This window comes from Siphateles boraxobius, unplaced genomic scaffold (genome assembly GCF_051911475.1).
Source record: "Siphateles boraxobius isolate OS27281-9 unplaced genomic scaffold, OSU_SipBor_1 25, whole genome shotgun sequence".
Taxonomy (NCBI): Eukaryota; Metazoa; Chordata; class Actinopteri; order Cypriniformes; family Leuciscidae; genus Siphateles; species Siphateles boraxobius.
In genome coordinates, this window is record NW_027508866.1 from 3,125,000 (window position 1) to 3,143,900 (window position 18,901).

Sequence of the window (18,901 nt, forward strand, 5' to 3'; positions counted from 1 at the left end):
ACTAAAGGTGAGAGGGCTCGCCCGGGATTTGAAACCGGGATCTCTAGCACCCGAAGCGAGAATCATACCACTAGACCAACGAGCCTGCCTGACGCTGGATGGGGCTACTTGCGTACACTTGTACAGTCACTGAACGCTGGCCTCAAACAGAATGAGCAGGGACTAGTTTTAATAAGAGCGTTTGTCGTTAGGGAGCCGTACTCTCTGGCAGGCAGCGATTCAGAGTACATTCTGTGCAGGAAATAAACGCTTGTCATCTGACTGTGTTGTAGTACAGATGAACACAAGCAGTAGTAAGGGTTTCAAAAACATGACAGTTTTGAGTTTGGCTCAGTGCTGCAAAAGGGAGGATCCAACCTTGTTGCTCTAGCTGCTTGGTCTGAAATCCCCGGGTTCGTCCGGGATTTGAACCCGGGACCTCTCGCACCCAAAGCGAGAATCATACCCCTAGACCAACGAGCCTCTTTTACATTAAGTCTTTCGGGAGGGCGCCACAAATTCAGTGAAGCCCATCTCAAAGACGGAACACGACCCGGCGTCGAGATACGAAAGTGTAGCTGTTTGAGCGTTAGAAACCCTTTGAAGCCAAATTACTGATCAAAGGAAAAAGAACTCCAGACAAGGCCCAGTGGCCTAATGGATAAGGCATCAGCCTCGGGAGCTGGAGATTGTGAGTTCAAGTCCCACCTGGGTTGCTTTAATGGGCTATATTTAAGTTGGATGTTCGACAAATTCAAGGATGGTTTGTTCAAAGCAATAATGACCGCAAAATCTGAGTTAGCATAGAACGGACAAACTTCGGATAGCTGTGGTGGGGTTTTGTGTGCGTCAGACTGTCAGTGAATCATTCTTGCCTGCCCGTGCATGTGCCCTTTCAGGCTGAAATTACACAAAGCACTGTGCGCAAGAGGCCCAGTGGCCTAAGGGGAAAAGGCCACTTCTTGCTTTTGCACTGGACCTACGACGAAGGCTTTGCGTACGAAAGCAGAGAGGCAGACTACACACAAAACAGGTGGGAAAGAGTCATGAACTTTAAATTAATCTAGTCATCGAAAAACATCATTGATACGTTTGTTTTGTCCATATAACCAAAATGGCTGTGTAATTGGAGAAAAACACATGGAACAGAAATGGCGGGCTCTAAATGTAAACAGCCGCATATAGGCTATGCCGTAGGCTTGACTTTGAACTAAAAGGCATCAGCCCTCCACCTAGGGAGGCTGTTACTAGGGCGTGCTTGTTGCGCTTGCTCTAAGCCGATGCTGCAAAAAGTCAATGAAAAGTTGTTCAAAGAAACTCCACAGAACAACAAGTATACCCGTGCTTAGCGTTTCTGCAAAAGAGCCACGGTAATTCAGTTAAGAGCTATTTAAAATGCTTTGAATCCCACTACAGCATCTACAGACCTGCGAAAAAAGTTCAATTTTGCCAAAGCATCAGCCTCTGATGCTGCAGAACGTGACGTCAAGTACTATGTGGGTTGCAGTAAATGGCCAGACTATGAAGTTGTTGATAAAGAAAAGTAAATGCTTTGGCGGGGGCTGAGAGGTGGGGAGGACAACATGGCTAACTCCTCCATAATCAGATTGCCCTTCGGGTGATTTTTGGGCAACTCACTGAGTCTCAGCTCCAGAGAGAACTTCAGCAAGTCTAGTTTCTGACTGACTCATTCAAGCGGGCTTGAGCTTCTGAATGAGCTTTCTTCTCCGTCAGAATGAGCTTTCTTCTCTGTCAACTTCTAAGGGAAAACAATGCCTTTCATACACCAAGAAGAGCACAATTTGTTTTATCACCCAGCTTAAAAAAAGAAAAAAAAATCCTGTGGTATCACATGCAATTGCATACAGAGTCAGAGAACCCTTGAACTCATACTGAAGGTGAGAGGGCTCGTCCAGGATTTGAAGCCGGGATCTCTAGCACCCGAAGCGAGAATCATACCACTAGACCAACGATCCTGCCTGACGCTGGATGGGGCTACTTGCGTACACTTGTACAGTCACCGAACGCTGGCCTCAAACAGAATGAGCAGGGACTAGTTTTAATAAGAGCGTTTGTCGTTAGGGAGCCGTACTCTCTGGCAGGCAGCGATTCAGAGTACATTCTGTGCAGGAAATAAACGCTTGTCATCTGACTGGCTGCTTGTTCTGAAACTGCTGGGCTCGTCCGGGATTTGAACCCGGGACCTCTCGCACCCGAAGCGAGAATCATACCCCTAGACCAACGAGCCTGACTGACAATAGATTCGGCTACTTGCGTACAGTTGTAGAGTCACTGAATGCTGGCCTCTTACAGAATGGGAAGGCACTAGTTTTAATAGAAAGCGTTTGTCGTTAGGGAGCCACACTCCCTGGCAGGCAGCGATTCTGAGTTCGTTCTGTGCAAGGAAATAAGCGCTTGTCATCTGGCTGAATCTTGGCTATGTTGTAGTACAGATGAACACAAGCAGTAGTAAGCTTATAGTAGTAAGGCCTAATGGATAAGGCATCAGCCTCCGGAGCTGGAGATTGTGGGTTCAAGTCCCACCTGGGTCGTCTTTAATGGGCTATATTTAAGTTGGATGTTCGACAAATTCAAGGATGGTTTGTTCAAAGCAATAATGACCGCAAGATCTGAGTTAGCATAGAACGGACAAACTTCGGATAGCTGTGGTGGGGTTTTGTGTGCGTCAGACTGTCAGTGAATCATTCTTGCCTGCCCGTGCATGTGCCCTTTCAGGCTGAAATTACACAAAGCACTGTGCGCAAGAGGCCCAGTGGCCTAAGGGGAAAAGGCCACTTCTTGCTTTTGCACTGGACCTACGACGACGGCTTTGCGTACGAAAGCAGAGAGGCAGACTACACACAAAACAGGTGGGAAAGAGTCATGAACTTTAAATTAATCTAGTCATCGAAAAACATCATTGATACGTTTGTTTTGTCCATATAACCAAAATGGCTGTGTAATTGGAGAAAAACACATGGAACAGAAATGGCGGGCTCTAAATGTAAACAGCCGCATATAGGCTATGCCGTAGGCTTGACTTTGAACTAAAAGGCATCAGCCTCCCACCTAGGGAGGCTGTTACTAGGGCGTGCTTGTTGCGCTTGCTCTAAGCCGATGCTGCAAAAAGTCAATGAAAAGTTGTTCAAAGAAACTCCACAGAACAACAAGTATACCCGTGCTTAGCGTTTCTGCAAAAGAGCCACGATAATTCAGTTAAGAGCGATTTAAAATGCTTTGAATCCCACTACAGCATCTACAGACCTGCGAAAAAAGTTCAATTTTGCCAAAGCATCAGCCTCTGATGCTGCAGAACGTGACGTCAAGTACTATGTGGGTTGCAGTAAATGGCCAGACTATGAAGTTGTTGATAAAGAAAAGTAAATGCTTTGGCGGGGGCTGAGAGGTGGGGAGGACAACATGGCTAACTCCTCCATAATCAGATTGCCCTTCGGGTGATTTTTGGGCAACTCACTGAGTCTCAGCTCCAGAGAGAACTTCAGCAAGTCTAGTTTCTGACTGACTCATTCAAGCGGGCTTGAGCTTCTGAATGAGCTTTCTTCTCCGTCAGAATGAGCTTTCTTCTCTGTCAACTTCTAAGGGAAAACAATGCCTTTCATACACCAAGAAGAGCACAATTTGTTTTATCACCCAGCTTAAAAAAAGAAAAAAAAATCCTGTGGTATCACATGCAATTGCATACAGAGTCAGAGAACCCTTGAACTCATACTAAAGGTGAGAGGGCTCGTCCGGGATTTGAAGCCGGGATCTCTAGCACCCCGAAGCGAGAATCATACCACTAGACCAACGAGCCTGCCTGACGCTGGATGGGGCTACTTGCGTACACTTGTACAGTCACCGAACGCTGGCCTCAAACAGAATGAGCAGGGACTAGTTTTAATAAGAGCGTTTGTCGTTAGGGAGCCGTACTCTCTGGCAGGCAGCGATTCAGAGTACATTCTGTGCAGGAAATAAACGCTTGTCATCTGACTGTGTTGTAGTACAGATGAACACAAGCAGTAGTAAGGGTTTCAAAAACATGACAGTTTTGAGTTTGGCTCAGTGCTGCAAAAGGGAGGATCCAACCTTGTTGCTCTAGCTGCTTGGTCTGAAATCCCCGGGCTCGTCCGGGATTTGAACCCTGGACCTCTCGCACCCAAAGCGAGAATCATACCCCTAGACCAACGAGCCTCTTTTACATTAAGTCTTTCGGGAGGGCGCCACAAATTCAGTGAAGCCCATCTTAAAGACGGAACACGACCCGGCATCGAGATACGAAAGTGTAGCTGTTTGAGCGTTAGAAACCCCTTGAAGCCAAATTAGTGATCAAAGGAAAAAGAACTCCAGACAAGGCCCAGTGGCCTAATGGATAAGGCATCAGCCTCCGGAGCTGGAGATTGTGAGTTCAAGTCCCACCTGGGTTGCTTTAATGGGCTATATTTAAGTTGGATGTTTGACAAATTCAAGGATGGTTTGTTCAAAGCAATAATGACCGCAAGATCTGAGTTAGCATAGAACGGACAATTTTCGGATAGCTGTGGTGGGGTTTTGTGTGCGTCAGACTGTCAGTGAATCATTCTTGCCTGCCCGTGCATGTGCCCTTTCAGGCTGAAATTACACAAAGCACTGTGCGCAAGAGGCCCAGTGGCCTAAGGGGAAAAGGCCACTTCTTGCTTTTGCACTGGACCTACGACGAAGGCTTTGCGTACGAAAGCAGAGAGGCAGACTACACACAAAACAGGTGGGAAAGAGTCATGAACTTTAAATTAATCTAGTCATCGAAAAACATCATTGATACGTTTGTTTTGTCCATATAACCAAAATGGCTGTGTAATTGGAGAAAAACACATGGAACAGAAATGGCGGGCTGTAAATGTAAACAGCCGCATATAGGCTATGCCGTAGGCTTGACTTTGAACTAAAAGGCATCAGCCTCCCACCTAGGGAGGCTGTTACTAGGGCGTGCTTGTTGCGCTTGCTCTAAGCCGATGCTGCAAAAAGTCAATGAAAAGTTGTTCAAAGAAACTCCACAGAACAACAAGTATACCCGTGCTTAGCGTTTCTGCAAAAGAGCCACGGTAATTCAGTTAAGAGCGATTTAAAATGCTTTGAATCCCACTACAGCATCTACAGACCTGCGAAAAAAGTTAAATTTTGCCAAAGCATCAGCCTCTGATGCTGCAGAACGTGACGTCAAGTACTATGTGGGTTGCAGTAAATGGCCAGACTATGAAGTTGTTGATAAAGAAAAGTAAATGCTTTGGCGGGGGCTGAGAGGTGGGGAGGACAACATGGCTAATTCCTCCATAATCAGATTGCCCTTCGGGTGATTTTTGGGCAACTCACTGAGTCTCAGCTCCAGAGAGAACTTCAGCAAGTCTAGTTTCTGACTGACTCATTCAAGCGGGCTTGAGCTTCTGAATGAGCTTTCTTCTCCGTCAGAATGAGCTTTCTTCTCTGTCAACTTCTAAGGGAAAACAATGCCTTTCATACACCAAGAAGAGCACAATTTGTTTTATCACCCAGCTTAAAAAAAGAAAAAAAAATCCTGTGGTATCACATGCAATTGCATACAGAGTCAGAGAACCCTTGAACTCATACTAAAGGTGAGAGGGCTCGCCCGGGATTTGAAGCCGGGATCTCTAGCACCCGAAGCGAGAATCATACCACTAGACCAACGAGCCTGCCTGACGCTGGATGGGGCTACTTGCGTACACTTGTACAGTCACCGAACGCTGGCCTCAAACAGAATGAGCAGGGACTAGTTTTAATAAGAGCGTTTGTCGTTAGGGAGCCGTACTCTCTGGCAGGCAGCGATTCAGAGTACATTCTGTGCAGGAAATAAACGCTTGTCATCTGACTGTGTTGTAGTACAGATGAACACAAGCAGTAGTAAGGGTTTCAAAAACATGACAGTTTTGAGTTTGGCTCAGTGCTGCAAAAGGAAGGATCCAACCTTGTTGCTCAAGCTGCTTGGTCTGAAATCCCCGGGCTCGTCCGGGATTTGAACCCGGGACCTCTCGCACCCAAAGCGAGAATCATACCCCTAGACCAACGAGCCTCTTTTACATTAACTCTTTCGGGAGGGCGCCACAAATTCAGTGAAGCCCATCTCAAAGACGGAACACGACCCGGCGTCGAGATACGAAAGTGTAGCTGTTTGAGCGTTAGAAACCCTTTGAAGCCAAATTACTGATCAAAGGAAAAAGAACTCCAGACAAGGCCCAGTGGCCTAATGGATAAGGCATCAGCCTCGGGAGCTGGAGATTGTGAGTTCAAGTCCCACCTGGGTTGCTTTAATGGGCTATATTTAAGTTGGATGTTCGACAATTTCAAGGATGGTTTGTTCAAAGCAATAATAACCGCAAGATCTGAGTTAGCATAGAACGGACAAACTTCGGATAGCTGTGGTGGGGTTTTGTGTGCGTCAGACTGTCAGTGAATCATTCTTGCCTGCCCGTGCATGTGCCCTTTCAGGCTGAAATTACACAAAGCACTGTGCGCAAGAGGCCCAGTGGCCTAAGGGGAAAAGGCCACTTCTTGCTTTTGCACTGGACCTAGGACGAAGGCTTTGCGTACGAAAGCAGAGAGGCAGACTACACACAAAACAGGTGGGAAAGAGTCATGAACTTTAAATTAATCTAGTCATCGAAAAACATCATTGATACGTTTGTTTTGTCCATATAACCAAAATGGCTGTGTAATTGGAGAAAAACACATGGAACAGAAATGGCGGGCTCTAAATGTAAACAGCCGCATATAGGCTATGCCGTAGGCTTGACTTTGAACTAAAAGGCATCAGCCTCCCACCTAGGGAGGCTGTTACTAGGGCGTGCTTGTTGCGCTTGCTCTAAGCCGATGCTGCAAAAAGTCAATGAAAAGTTGTTCAAAGAAACTCCACAGAACAACAAGTATACCCGTGCTTAGCGTTTCTGCAAAAGAGCCACGGTAATTCAGTTAAGAGCGATTTAAAATGCTTTGAATCCCACTACAGCATCTACAGACCTGCGAAAAAAGTTCAATTTTGCCAAAGCATCAGCCTCTGATGCTGCAGAACGTGACGTCAAGTACTATGTGGGTTGCAGTAAATGGCCAGACTATGAAGTTGTTGATAAAGAAAAGTAAATGCTTTGGCGGGGGCTGAGAGGTGGGGAGGACAACATGGCTAACTCCTCCATAATCAGATTGCCCTTCGGGTGATTTTTGGGCAACTCACTGAGTCTCAGCTCCAGAGAGAACTTCAGCAAGTCTAGTTTCTGACTGACTCATTCAAGCGGGCTTGAGCTTCTGAATGAGCTTTCTTCTCCGTCAGAATGAGCTTTCTTCTCTGTCAACTTCTAAGGGAAAACAATGCCTTTCATACACCAAGAAGAGCAAAATTTGTTTTATCACCCAGCTTAAAAAAAGAAAAAAAAAAATCCTGTGGTATCACATGCAATTGCATACAGAGTCAGAGAACCCTTGAACTCATACTAAAGGTGAGAGGGCTCGCCCGGGATTTGAAGCCGGGATCTCTAGCACCCGAAGCGAGAATCATACCACTAGACCAACGAGCCTGCCTGACGCTGGATGGGGCTACTTGCGTACACTTGTACAGTCACCGAACGCTGGCCTCAAACAGAATGAGCAGGGACTAGTTTTAATAAGAGCGTTTGTCGTTAGGGAGCCGTACTCTCTGGCAGGCAGCGATTCAGAGTACATTCTGTGCAGGAAATAAACGCTTGTCATCTGACTGGCTGCTTGTTCTGAGACTGCTGGGCTCGTCCGGGATTTGAACCCGGGACCTCTCGCACCCGAAGCGAGAATCATACCCCGAGACCAACGAGCCTGACTGACAATAGATTCGGCTACTTGCGTACAGTTGTAGAGTCACTGAATGCTGGCCTCTTACAGAATGGGAAGGCACTAGTTTTAATAGAAAGCGTTTGTCGTTAGGGAGCCACACTCCCTGGCAGGCAGCGATTCTGAGTTCGTTCTGTGCAAGGAAATAAGCGCTTGTCATCTGGCTGAATCTTGGCTATGTTGTAGTACAGATGAACACAAGCAGTAGTAAGCTTATAGTAGTAAGGCCTAATGGATAAGGCATCAGCCTCCGGAGCTGGAGATTGTGGGTTCAAGTCCCACCTGGGTCGTCTTTAATGGGCTATATTTAAGTTGGATGTTCGACAAATTCAAGGATGGTTTGTTCAAAGCAATAATGACCGCAAGATCTGAGTTAGCATAGAACGGACAAACTTCTGATAGCTGTGGTGGGGTTTTTGTGTGCGTCAGACTGTCAGTGAATCATTCTTGCCTGCCCGTGCATGTGCCCTTTCAGGCTGAAATTACACAAAGCACTGTGCGCAAGAGGCCCAGTGGCCTAAGGGGAAAAGGCCACTTCTTGCTTTTGCACTGGACCTACGACGAAGGCTTTGCGTACGAAAGCAGAGAGGCAGACTACACACAAAACAGGTGGGAAAGAGTCATGAACTTTAAATTAATCTAGTCATCGAAAAACATCATTGATACGTTTGTTTTGTCCATATAACCAAAATGGCTGTGTAATTGGAGAAAAACACATGGAACAGAAATGGCGGGCTCTAAATGTAAACAGCCGCATATAGGCTATGCCGTAGGCTTGACTTTGAACTAAAAGGCATCAGCCTCCCACCTAGGGAGGCTGTTACTAGGGCGTGCTTGTTGCGCTTGCTCTAAGCCGATGCTGCAAAAAGTCAATGAAAAGTTATTCAAAGAAACTCCACAGAACAACAAGTATACCCGTGTTTAGCGTTTCTGCAAAAGAGCCACGGTAATTCAGTTAAGAGCGATTTAAAATGCTTTGAATCCCACTACAGCATCTACAGACCTGCGAAAAAAGTTCAATTTTGCCAAAGCATCAGCCTCTGATGCTGCAGAACGTGACGTCAAGTACTATGTGGGTTGCAGTAAATGGCCAGACTATGAAGTTGTTGATAAAGAAAAGTAAATGCTTTGGCAAGGGCTGAGAGGTGGGGAGGACAACATGGCTAACTCCTCCATAATCAGATTGCCCTTCGGGTGATTTTTGGGCAACTCACTGAGTCTCAGCTCCAGAGAGAACTTCAGCAAGTCTAGTTTCTGACTGACTCATTCAAGCGGGCTTGAGCTTCTGAATGAGCTTTCTTCTCCGTCAGAATGAGCTTTCTTCTCTGTCAACTTCTAAGGGAAAACAATGCCTTTCATACACCAAGAAGAGCAAAGACTTGCGTTCTGTGCAAGGAAATAAGCGCTTGTCATCTGGCTGAATCTTGGCTATGTTGTAGTACAGATGAACACAAGCAGTAGTAAGGGTTTCAAAAACATGACAGTTTTGAGTTTGGCTCAGTGCTGCAAAAGGAAGGATCCAACCTTGTTGCTCTAGCTGCTTGGTCTGAAATCCCCGGGCTCGTCCGGGATTTGAACCCGGGACCTCTCGCACCCAAAGCGAGAATCATACCCCTAGACCAACGAGCCTCTTTTACATTAAATCTTTCGGGAGGGCGCCACAAATTCAGTGAAGCCCATCTCAAAGACGGAACACGACCTGGCGTCGAGATACGAAAGTGTAGCTGTTTGAGCGTTAGAAACCCCTTGAAGCCAAATTACTGATCAAAGGAAAAAGAACTCCAGACAAGGCCCAGTGGCCTAATGGATAAGGCATCAGCCTCCGGAGCTGGAGATTGTGGGTTCAAGTCCCACCTGGGTCGTCTTTAATGGGCTATATTTAAGTTGGATGTTCGACAAATTCAAGGATGGTTTGTTCAAAGCAATAATGACCGCAAGATCTGAGTTAGCATAGAACGGACAAACTTCGGATAGCTGTGGTGGGGTTTTGTGTGCGTCAGACTGTCAGTGAATCATTCTTGCCTGCTCGTGCATGTGCCCTTTCAGGCTGAAATTACACAAAGCACTGTGCGCAAGAGGCCCAGTGGCCTAAGGGGAAAAGGCCACTTCTTGCTTTTGCACTGGACCTACGACGAAGGCTTTGCGTACGAAAGCAGAGAGGCAGACTACACACAAAACAGGTGGGAAAGAGTCATGAACTTTAAATTAATCTAGTCATCGAAAAACATCATTGATACGTTTGTTTTGTCCATATAACCAAAATGGCTGTGTAATTGGAGAAAAACACATGGAACAGAAATGGCGGGCTCTAAATGTAAACAGCCGCATATAGGCTATGCCGTAGGCTTGACTTTGAACTAAAAGGCATCAGCCTCCCACCTAGGGAGGCTGTTACTAGGGCGTGCTTGTTGCGCTTGCTCTAAGCCGATGCTGCAAAAAGTAAATGAAAAGTTATTCAAAGAAACTCCACAGAACAACAAGTATACCCGTGTTTAGCGTTTCTGCAAAAGAGCCACGGTAATTCAGTTAAGAGCGATTTAAAATGCTTTGAATCCCACTACAGCATCTACAGACCTGCGAAAAAAGTTCAATTTTGCCAAAGCATCAGCCTCTGATGCTGCAGAACGTGACGTCAAGTACTATGTGGGTTGCAGTAAATGGCCAGACTATGAAGTTGTTGATAAAGAAAAGTAAATGCTTTGGCAAGGGCTGAGAGGTGGGGAGGACAACATGGCTAACTCCTCCATAATCAGATTGCCCTTCGGGTGATTTTTGGGCAACTCACTGAGTCTCAGCTCCAGAGAGAACTTCAGCAAGTCTAGTTTCTGACTGACTCATTCAAGCGGGCTTGAGCTTCTGAATGAGCTTTCTTCTCCGTCAGAATGAGCTTTCTACTCTGTCAACTTCTAAGGGAAAACAATGCCTTTCATACACCAAGAAGAGCAAAGACTTGCGTTCTGTGCAAGGAAATAAGCGCTTGTCATCTGGCTGAATCTTGGCTATGTTGTAGTACAGATGAACACAAGCAGTAGTAAGGGTTTCAAAAACATGACAGTTTTGAGTTTGGCTCAGTGCTGCAAAAGGAAGGATCCAACCTTGTTGCTCTAGCTGCTTGGTCTGAAATCCCCGGGCTCGTCCGGGATTTGAACCCGGGACCTCTCGCACCCAAAGCGAGAATCATACCCCTAGACCAACGAGCCTCTTTTACATTAAATCTTTCGGGAGGGCGCCACAAATTCAGTGAAGCCCATCTCAAAGACGGAACACGACCTGGCGTCGAGATACGAAAGTGTAGCTGTTTGAGCGTTAGAAACCCCTTGAAGCCAAATTACTGATCAAAGGAAAAAGAACTCCAGACAAGGCCCAGTGGCCTAATGGATAAGGCATCAGCCTCCGGAGCTGGAGATTGTGGGTTCAAGTCCCACCTGGGTCGTCTTTAATGGGCTATATTTAAGTTGGATGTTCGACAAATTCAAGGATGGTTTGATCAAAGCAATAATGACCGCAAGATCTGAGTTAGCATAGAACGGACAAACTTCGGATAGCTGTGGTGGGGTTTTCGTGTGCGTCAGACTGTCAGTGAATCATTCTTGCCTGCCCGTGCATGTGCCCTTTCAGGCTGAAATTACACAAAGCACTGTGCGCAAGAGGCCCAGTGGCCTAAGGGGAAAAGGCCACTTCTTGCTTTTGCACTGGACCTACGACGAAGGCTTTGCGTACGAAAGCAGAGAGGCAGACTACACACAAAACAGGTGGGAAAGAGTCATGAACTTTAAATTAATCTAGTCATCGAAAAACATCATTGATACGTTTGTTTTGTCCATATAACCAAAATGGCTGTGTAATTGGAGAACAACACATGGAACAGAAATGGCGGGCTCTAAATGTAAACAGCCGCATATAGGCTATGCCGTAGGCTTGACTTTGAACTAAAAGGCATCAGCCTCCCACCTAGGGAGGCTGTTACTAGGGCGTGCTTGTTGCGCTTGCTCTAAGCCGATGCTGCAAAAAGTCAATGAAAAGTTATTCAAAGAAACTCCACAGAACAACAAGTATACCCGTGTTTAGCGTTTCTGCAAAAGAGCCACGGTAATTCAGTTAAGAGCGATTTAAAATGCTTTGAATCCCACTACAGCATCTACAGACCTGCGAAAAAAGTTCAATTTTGCCAAAGCATCAGCCTCTGATGCTGCAGAACGTGACGTCAAGTACTATGTGGGTTGCAGTAAATGGCCAGACTATGAAGTTGTTGATAAAGAAAAGTAAATGCTTTGGCAAGGGCTGAGAGGTGGGGAGGACAACATGGCTAACTCCTCCATAATCAGATTGCCCTTCGGGTGATTTTTGGGCAACTCACTGAGTCTCAGCTCCAGAGAGAACTTCAGCAAGTCTAGTTTCTGACTGACTCATTCAAGCGGGCTTGAGCTTCTGAATGAGCTTTCTTCTCCGTCAGAATGAGCTTTCTTCTCTGTCAACTTCTAAGGGAAAACAATGCCTTTCATACACCAAGAAGAGCACAATTTGTTTTATCACCCAGCTTAAAAAAAGAAAAAAAAAAATCCTGTGGTATCACATGCAATTGCATACAGAGTCAGAGAACCCTTGAACTCATACTAAAGGTGAGAGGGCTCGTCCGGGATTTGAAGCCGGGATCTCTAGCACCCGAAGCGAGAATCATACCACTAGACCAACGAGCCTGCCTGACGCTGGATGGGGCTACTTGCGTACACTTGTACAGTCACCGAACCCTGGCCTCAAACAGAATGAGCAGGGACTAGTTTTAATAAGAGCGTTTGTCGTTAGGGAGCCGTACTCCCTGGCAGGCAGCGATTCAGAGTACATTCTGTGCAGGAAATAAACGCTTGTCATCTGACTGGCTGCTTGTTCTGAAACTGCTGGGCTCGTCCGGGATTTGAACCCGGGACCTCTCGCACCCGAAGCGAGAATCATACCCCTAGACCAACGAGCCTGACTGACAATAGATTCGGCTACTTGCGTACAGTTGTAGAGTCACTGAATGCTGGCCTCTTACAGAATGGGAAGGCACTAGTTTTAATAGAAAGCGTTTGTCGTTAGGGAGCCACACTCCCTGGCAGGCAGCGATTCTGAGTTCGTTCTGTGCAAGGAAATAAGCGCTTGTCATCTGGCTGAATCTTGGCTATGTTGTAGTACAGATGAACACAAACAGTAGTAAGCTTATAGTAGTAAGGCCTAATGGATAAGGCATCAGCCTCCGGAGCTGGAGATTGTGGGTTCAAGTCCCACCTGGGTCGTCTTTAATGGGCTATATTTAAGTTGGATGTTCGACAAATTCAAGGATGGTTTGTTCAAAGCAATAATGACCGCAAGATCTGAGTTAGCATAGAACGGACAAACTTCGGATAGCTGTGGTGGGGTTTTGTGTGCGTCAGACTGTCAGTGAATCATTCTTGCCTGCCCGTGCATGTGCCCTTTCAGGCTGAAATTACACAAAGCACTGTGCGCAAGAGGCCCAGTGGCCTAAGGGGAAAAGGCCACTTCTTGCTTTTGCACTGGACCTACGACGAAGGCTTTGCGTACGAAAGCAGAGAGGCAGACTACACACAAAACAGTTGGGAAAGAGTCATGAACTTTAAATTAATCTAGTCATCGAAAAACATCATTGATACGTTTGTTTTGTCCATATAACCAAAATGGCTGTGTAATTGGAGAAAAACACATGGAACAGAAATGGCGGGCTCTAAATGTAAACAGCCGCATATAGGCTATGCCGTAGGCTTGACTTTGAACTAAAAGGCATCAGCCTCCCACCTAGGGAGGCTGTTACTAGGGCGTGCTTGTTGCGCTTGCTCTAAGCCGATGCTGCAAAAAGTCAATGAAAAGTTGTTCAAAGAAACTCCACAGAACAACAAGTATACCCGTGTTTAGCGTTTCTGCAAAAGAGCCACGGTAATTCAGTTAAGAGCGATTTAAAATGCTTTGAATCCCACTACAGCATCTACAGACCTGCGAAAAAAGTTCAATTTTGCCAAAGCATCAGCCTCTGATGCTGCAGAACGTGACGTCAAGTACTATGTGGGTTGCAGTAAATGGCCAGACTATGAAGTTGTTGATAAAGAAAAGTAAATGCTTTGGCGGGGGCTGAGAGGTGGGGAGGACAACATGGCTAACTCCTCCATAATCAGATTGCCCTTCGGGTGATTTTTGGGCAACTCACTGAGTCTCAGCTCCAGAGAGAACTTCAGCAAGTCTAGTTTCTGACTGACTCATTCAAGCGGGCTTGAGCTTCTGAATGAGCTTTCTTCTCCGTCAGAATGAGCTTTCTTCTCTGTCAACTTCTAAGGGAAAACAATGCCTTTCATACACCAAGAAGAGCACAATTTGTTTTATCACCCAGCTTAAAAAAAGAAAAAAAAAATCCTGTGGTATCACATGCAATTGCATACAGAGTCAGAGAACCCTTGAACTCATACTAAAAGCGAGAGGGCTCGTCCGGGATTTGAAGCCGGGATCTCTAGCACCCGAAGCGAGAATCATACCACTAGACCAACGAGCCTGCCTGACGCTGGATGGGGCTACTTGCGTACACTTGTACAGTCACCGAACGCTGGCCTCAAACAGAATGAGCAGGGACTAGTTTTAAAAAGAGCGTTTGTCGTTAGGGAGCCGTACTCTCTGGCAGGCAGCGATTCAGAGTACATTCTGTGCTGGAAATAAACGCTTGTCATCTGACTGGCTGCTTGTTCTGAAACTGGTGGGCTCGTCCGGGATTTGAACCCGGGACCTCTCGCACCCGAAGCGAGAATCATACCCCTAGACCAACGAGCCTGTCTGACAATAGATTCGGCTACTTGTGTACACTTGTAGAGTCACTGAATGCTGGCCTCTTACAGAATGGGAAGGCACTAGTTTTAATAGAAAGCGTTTGTCGTTAGGGAGCCACACTCCCTGGCAGGCAGCGATTCTGAGTTCGTTCTGTGCAAGGAAATAAGCGCTTGTCATCTGGCTGAATCTTGGCTATGTTGTAGTACAGATGAACACAAGCAGTAGTAAGGGTTTCAAAAACATGACAGTTTTGAGTTTGGCTCAGTGCTGCAAAAGGAAGGATCCAACCTTATTGCTCTAGCTGCTTGGTCTGAAATCCCCAGGCTCGTCCGGGATTTGAACCCGGGACCTCTCGCACCCAAAGCGAGAATCATACCCCTAGACCAACGAGCCTCTTTTACATTAAATCTTTCGGGAGGGCGCCACAAATTCAGTGAAGCCCATCTCAAAGACGGAACACGACCTGGCGTCGAGATACGAAAGTGTAGCTGTTTGAGCGTTAGAAACCCTTTGAAGCCAAATTACTGATCAAAGGATAAAAGAATTCCAGACAAGGCCCAGTGGCCTAATGGATAAGGCATCAGCCTCCGGAGCTGGAGATTGTGAGTTCAAGTCCCACCTGGTTTGTCTTTAATGGGCTATATTTAAGTTGGATGTTTGACAAATTCAAGGATGCTTTGTTCAAAGCAATAATGACCGCAAGATCTGAGTTAGCATAGAACGGACAAACTTCGGATAGCTGTGGTGGGGTTTTGTGTGCGTCAGACTGTCAGTGAATCATTCTTGCCTGCCCGTGCATGTGCCCTTTCAGGCTGAAATTACACAAAGCACTGTGCGCAAGAGGCCCAGTGGCCTAAGGGGAAAAGGCCACTTCTTGCTTTTGCACTGGACCTACGACGAAGGCTTTGCGTACGAAAGCAGAGAGGCAGACTACACACAAAACAGGTGGGAAAGAGTCATGAACTTTAAATTAATCTAGTCATCGAAAAACATCATTGATACGTTTGTTTTGTCCATATAACCAAAATGGCTGTGTAATTGGAGAAAAACACATGGAACAGAAATGGCGGGCTCTAAATGTAAACAGCTGCATATAGGCTATGCCGTAGGCTTGACTTTGAACTAAAAGGCATCAGCCCTCCACCTAGGGAGGCTGTTACTAGGGCGTGCTTGTTGCGCTTGCTCTAAGCCGATGCTGCAAAAAGTCAATGAAAAGTTGTTCAAAGAAACTCCACAGAACAACAAGTATACCCGTGCTTAGCGTTTCTGCAAAAGAGCCACGGTAATTCAGTTAAGAGCGATTTAAAATGCTTTGAATCCCACTACAGCATCTACAGACCTGCGAAAAAAGTTCAATTTTGCCAAAGCATCAGCCTCTGATGCTGCAGAACGTGACGTCAAGTACTATGTGGGTTGCAGTAAATGGCCAGACTATGAAGTTGTTGATAAAGAAAAGTAAATGCTTTGGCGGGGGCTGAGAGGTGGGGAGGACAACATGGCTAACTCCTCCATAATCAGATTGTCCTTCGGGTGATTTTTGGGCAACTCACTGAGTCTCAGCTCCAGAGAGAACTTCAGCAAGTCTAGTTTCTGACTGACTCATTCAAGCGGGCTTGAGCTTCTGAATGAGCTTTCTTCTCCGTCAGAATGAGCTTTCTTCTCTGTCAACTTCTAAGGGAAAACAATGCCTTTCATACACCAAGAAGAGCACAATTTGTTTTATCACCCAGCTTAAAAAAAGAAAAAAAAAATCCTGTGGTATCACATGCAATTGCATACAGAGTCAGAGAACCCTTGAACTCATACTAAAGGTGAGAGGGCTCGTCCGGGATTTGAAGCCGGGATCTCTAGTACCCGAAGCGAGAAACATACCACTAGACCAACGAGCCTGCCTGACGCTGGATGGGGCTACTTGCGTACACTTGTACAGTCACCGAACGCTGGCCTCAAACAGAATGAGAGGGGACTAGTTTTAATAAGAGCGTTTGTCGTTAGGGAGCCGTACTCTCTGGCAGGCAGCGATTCAGAGTACATTCTGTGCAAGGAAATAAGCGCTTGTCATCTGGCTGAATCTTGGCTATGTTGTAGTACAGATGAACACAAGCAGTAGTAAGGGTTTCAAAAACATGACAGTTTTGAGTTTGGCTCAGTGCTGCAAAAGGAAGGATCCAACCTTGTTGCTCTAGCTGCTTGGTCTGAAATCCCCGGGCTCGTCCGGGATTTGAACCCGGGACCTCTCGCACCCAAAGCAAGAATCATACCCCTAGACCAACTAGCCTGACTGACAATAGATTCGGCTACTTGCGTACACTTGTAGAGTCACTGAATGCTGGCCTCTTACAGAATGGGAAGGCACTAGTTTTAATAGAAAGCGTTTGTCGTTAGGGAGCCACACTCCCTGGCAGGCAGCGATTCTGAGTTCGTTCTGTGCAATGAAATAAGCGCTTGTCATCTGGCTGAATCTTGGCTATGTTGTAGTACAGATGAACACAAGCAGTAGTAAGGGTTTCAAAAACATGACAATTTTGAGTTTGGCTTAGTGCTGCAAAAGGAAGGATCCAGCCTTGTTGCTCTCGCTGCTTGGTCTGAAATCCCCGGGCTCATCCGGGATTTGAACCCGGGACCTCTCGCACCCAAAGCGAGAATAATACCCCTAGACCAACGAGCCTCTTTTACATTAAGTCTTTCGGGAGGGCGCCACAAATTCAGTGAAGCCCATCTCAAAGACGGAACACGACCTGGCGTCGAGATACGAAAGTGTAGTTGTTTAAGCGTTAGAAACCCCTTGAAGCCAAATTACTGATCAAAGGAAAAAAAACTCCAGACAAGGCCCAGTGGCCTAATGGATAAGGCATCAGCCTCCGGAGCTGGAGATTGTGAGTTCAAGTCCCACCTGGGTCGTCTTTAATGGGCTATATTTAAGTTGGATGTTCGACAAATTCAAGGATGGTTTGTTCAAAGCAATAATGACCGCAAGATCTGAGTTAGCACAGAACGGACTAACTTCGGATAGCTGTGGTGGGGTTTTGTGTGCGTCAGACTGTCAGTGAATCATTCTTGCCTGCCCGTGCATGTGCCCTTTCAGGCTGAAATTACACAAAGCACTGTGCGCAAGAGGCCCAGTGGCCTAAGGGGAAAAGGCCACTTCTTGCTTTTGCACTGGACCTACGACGAAGGCTTTGCGTACGAAAGCAGAGAGGCAGACTACACACAAAACAGGTGGGAAAGAGTCATGAACTTTAAATTAATCTAGTCATCGAAAAACATCATTGATACGTTTGTTTTGTCCATATAACCAAAATGGCTGTGTAATTGGAGAAAAACACATGGAACAGAAATGGCGGGCTCTAAATGTAAACAGCCGCATATAGGCTATGCCGTAGGCTTGACTTTGAACTAAAAGGCATCAGCCTCCCACCAAGGGAGGCTGTTACTAGGGCGTGCTTGTTGCGCTTGCTCTAAGCCGATGCTGCAAAAAGTCAATGAAAAGTTGTTCAAAGAAACTCCACAGAACAACAAGTATACCCGTGCTTAGCGTTTCTGCAAAAGAGCCACGGTAATTCAGTTAAGAGCGATTTAAAATGCTTTGAATCCCACTACAGCATCTACAGACCTGCGAAAAAAGTTCAATTTTGCCAAAGCATCAGCCTCTCATGCTGCAGAACGTGACGTCAAGTACTATGTGGGTTCATCGGGAGGTAGAGGCGAAGAATGAAAATAAAACTTAGTAAAGAAAGGAAAAGAAAAGAAACGCGGTGTAAAGCTCCCTAAGGAGCCATGGGACCGGAAACCTCTCACAGGGAAAGTGCTCTCTTAGAAACTTGTCAGTCTCTTATAGAGAGGAGGGGTTCACGCCTGCTTCGCGTATGTGAACCAATCATCTTAGAGCATCTCCAGCGGGAAAAGTTCTTCTTTGTCTTGTCAGGATAATTTAAGATGGTATAACATTTTGTCATTTCTAGCCAGAAAGATTGTACACACAGAACAATACATTTTACTGTAATATCCTATGTATGACTTGTTTAGTCAAAACAAGACGGTCAAACAGGTACCAAGAATGGCCGGAAAGAGTAGAAGAAACATAAAGTTACATTCATATGCAGAATTACACACATTTAATGTTCACTCACATGACTATAAAGCCATAATACCAGCTACTATGACCTAGGAAAGATCAAATTCATGTTTATACATTTCTTAAGTGGTTATACTTATAGAAAATATAAGATTGCAGAGTCTATTCCTCTTTCTTTATCAGAATTCAAGTGGGAGCTGT

The 18,901-nt window shown here is 46.0% G+C and overlaps 18 non-coding genes across 18 annotated transcripts; 6 read left to right on the plus strand and 12 right to left on the minus strand.

Annotated features, from left to right (window-relative positions):
• Positions 1-390: 390 nt before the first annotated feature.
• Positions 391-462, minus strand: trnap-ugg (transfer RNA proline (anticodon UGG)). Its single transcript has one exon. It is a non-coding gene; the product is annotated as a tRNA-Pro (tRNA).
• Positions 463-622: 160 nt separating this feature from the next.
• On the plus strand, positions 623-695 carry trnap-cgg (transfer RNA proline (anticodon CGG)). The gene has a single exon. It is a non-coding gene; the product is annotated as a tRNA-Pro (tRNA).
• Positions 696-2,155: 1,460 nt separating this feature from the next.
• trnap-cgg (transfer RNA proline (anticodon CGG)) lies at positions 2,156-2,227 on the minus strand. The gene has a single exon. It is a non-coding gene; the product is annotated as a tRNA-Pro (tRNA).
• Positions 2,228-4,098: 1,871 nt separating this feature from the next.
• trnap-ugg (transfer RNA proline (anticodon UGG)) lies at positions 4,099-4,170 on the minus strand. The gene has a single exon. It is a non-coding gene; the product is annotated as a tRNA-Pro (tRNA).
• Positions 4,171-4,330: 160 nt separating this feature from the next.
• On the plus strand, positions 4,331-4,403 carry trnar-ccg (transfer RNA arginine (anticodon CCG)). The gene has a single exon. It is a non-coding gene; the product is annotated as a tRNA-Arg (tRNA).
• Positions 4,404-5,968: 1,565 nt separating this feature from the next.
• Positions 5,969-6,040, minus strand: trnap-ugg (transfer RNA proline (anticodon UGG)). Its single transcript has one exon. It is a non-coding gene; the product is annotated as a tRNA-Pro (tRNA).
• A 160-nt stretch (positions 6,041-6,200) lies between these two features.
• Positions 6,201-6,273, plus strand: trnap-cgg (transfer RNA proline (anticodon CGG)). The gene has a single exon. It is a non-coding gene; the product is annotated as a tRNA-Pro (tRNA).
• A 1,462-nt stretch (positions 6,274-7,735) lies between these two features.
• Positions 7,736-7,807, minus strand: trnap-cgg (transfer RNA proline (anticodon CGG)). Its single transcript has one exon. It is a non-coding gene; the product is annotated as a tRNA-Pro (tRNA).
• Positions 7,808-9,378: 1,571 nt separating this feature from the next.
• trnap-ugg (transfer RNA proline (anticodon UGG)) lies at positions 9,379-9,450 on the minus strand. The gene has a single exon. It is a non-coding gene; the product is annotated as a tRNA-Pro (tRNA).
• Positions 9,451-9,610: 160 nt separating this feature from the next.
• On the plus strand, positions 9,611-9,683 carry trnar-ccg (transfer RNA arginine (anticodon CCG)). The gene has a single exon. It is a non-coding gene; the product is annotated as a tRNA-Arg (tRNA).
• A 1,266-nt stretch (positions 9,684-10,949) lies between these two features.
• trnap-ugg (transfer RNA proline (anticodon UGG)) lies at positions 10,950-11,021 on the minus strand. Its single transcript has one exon. It is a non-coding gene; the product is annotated as a tRNA-Pro (tRNA).
• Positions 11,022-11,181: 160 nt separating this feature from the next.
• Positions 11,182-11,254, plus strand: trnar-ccg (transfer RNA arginine (anticodon CCG)). The gene has a single exon. It is a non-coding gene; the product is annotated as a tRNA-Arg (tRNA).
• A 1,464-nt stretch (positions 11,255-12,718) lies between these two features.
• trnap-cgg (transfer RNA proline (anticodon CGG)) lies at positions 12,719-12,790 on the minus strand. The gene has a single exon. It is a non-coding gene; the product is annotated as a tRNA-Pro (tRNA).
• A 1,766-nt stretch (positions 12,791-14,556) lies between these two features.
• Positions 14,557-14,628, minus strand: trnap-cgg (transfer RNA proline (anticodon CGG)). Its single transcript has one exon. It is a non-coding gene; the product is annotated as a tRNA-Pro (tRNA).
• A 318-nt stretch (positions 14,629-14,946) lies between these two features.
• On the minus strand, positions 14,947-15,018 carry trnap-ugg (transfer RNA proline (anticodon UGG)). Its single transcript has one exon. It is a non-coding gene; the product is annotated as a tRNA-Pro (tRNA).
• A 1,813-nt stretch (positions 15,019-16,831) lies between these two features.
• On the minus strand, positions 16,832-16,903 carry trnap-ugg (transfer RNA proline (anticodon UGG)). The gene has a single exon. It is a non-coding gene; the product is annotated as a tRNA-Pro (tRNA).
• A 318-nt stretch (positions 16,904-17,221) lies between these two features.
• Positions 17,222-17,293, minus strand: trnap-ugg (transfer RNA proline (anticodon UGG)). Its single transcript has one exon. It is a non-coding gene; the product is annotated as a tRNA-Pro (tRNA).
• Positions 17,294-17,453: 160 nt separating this feature from the next.
• Positions 17,454-17,526, plus strand: trnar-ccg (transfer RNA arginine (anticodon CCG)). The gene has a single exon. It is a non-coding gene; the product is annotated as a tRNA-Arg (tRNA).
• Positions 17,527-18,901: the final 1,375 nt, after the last annotated feature.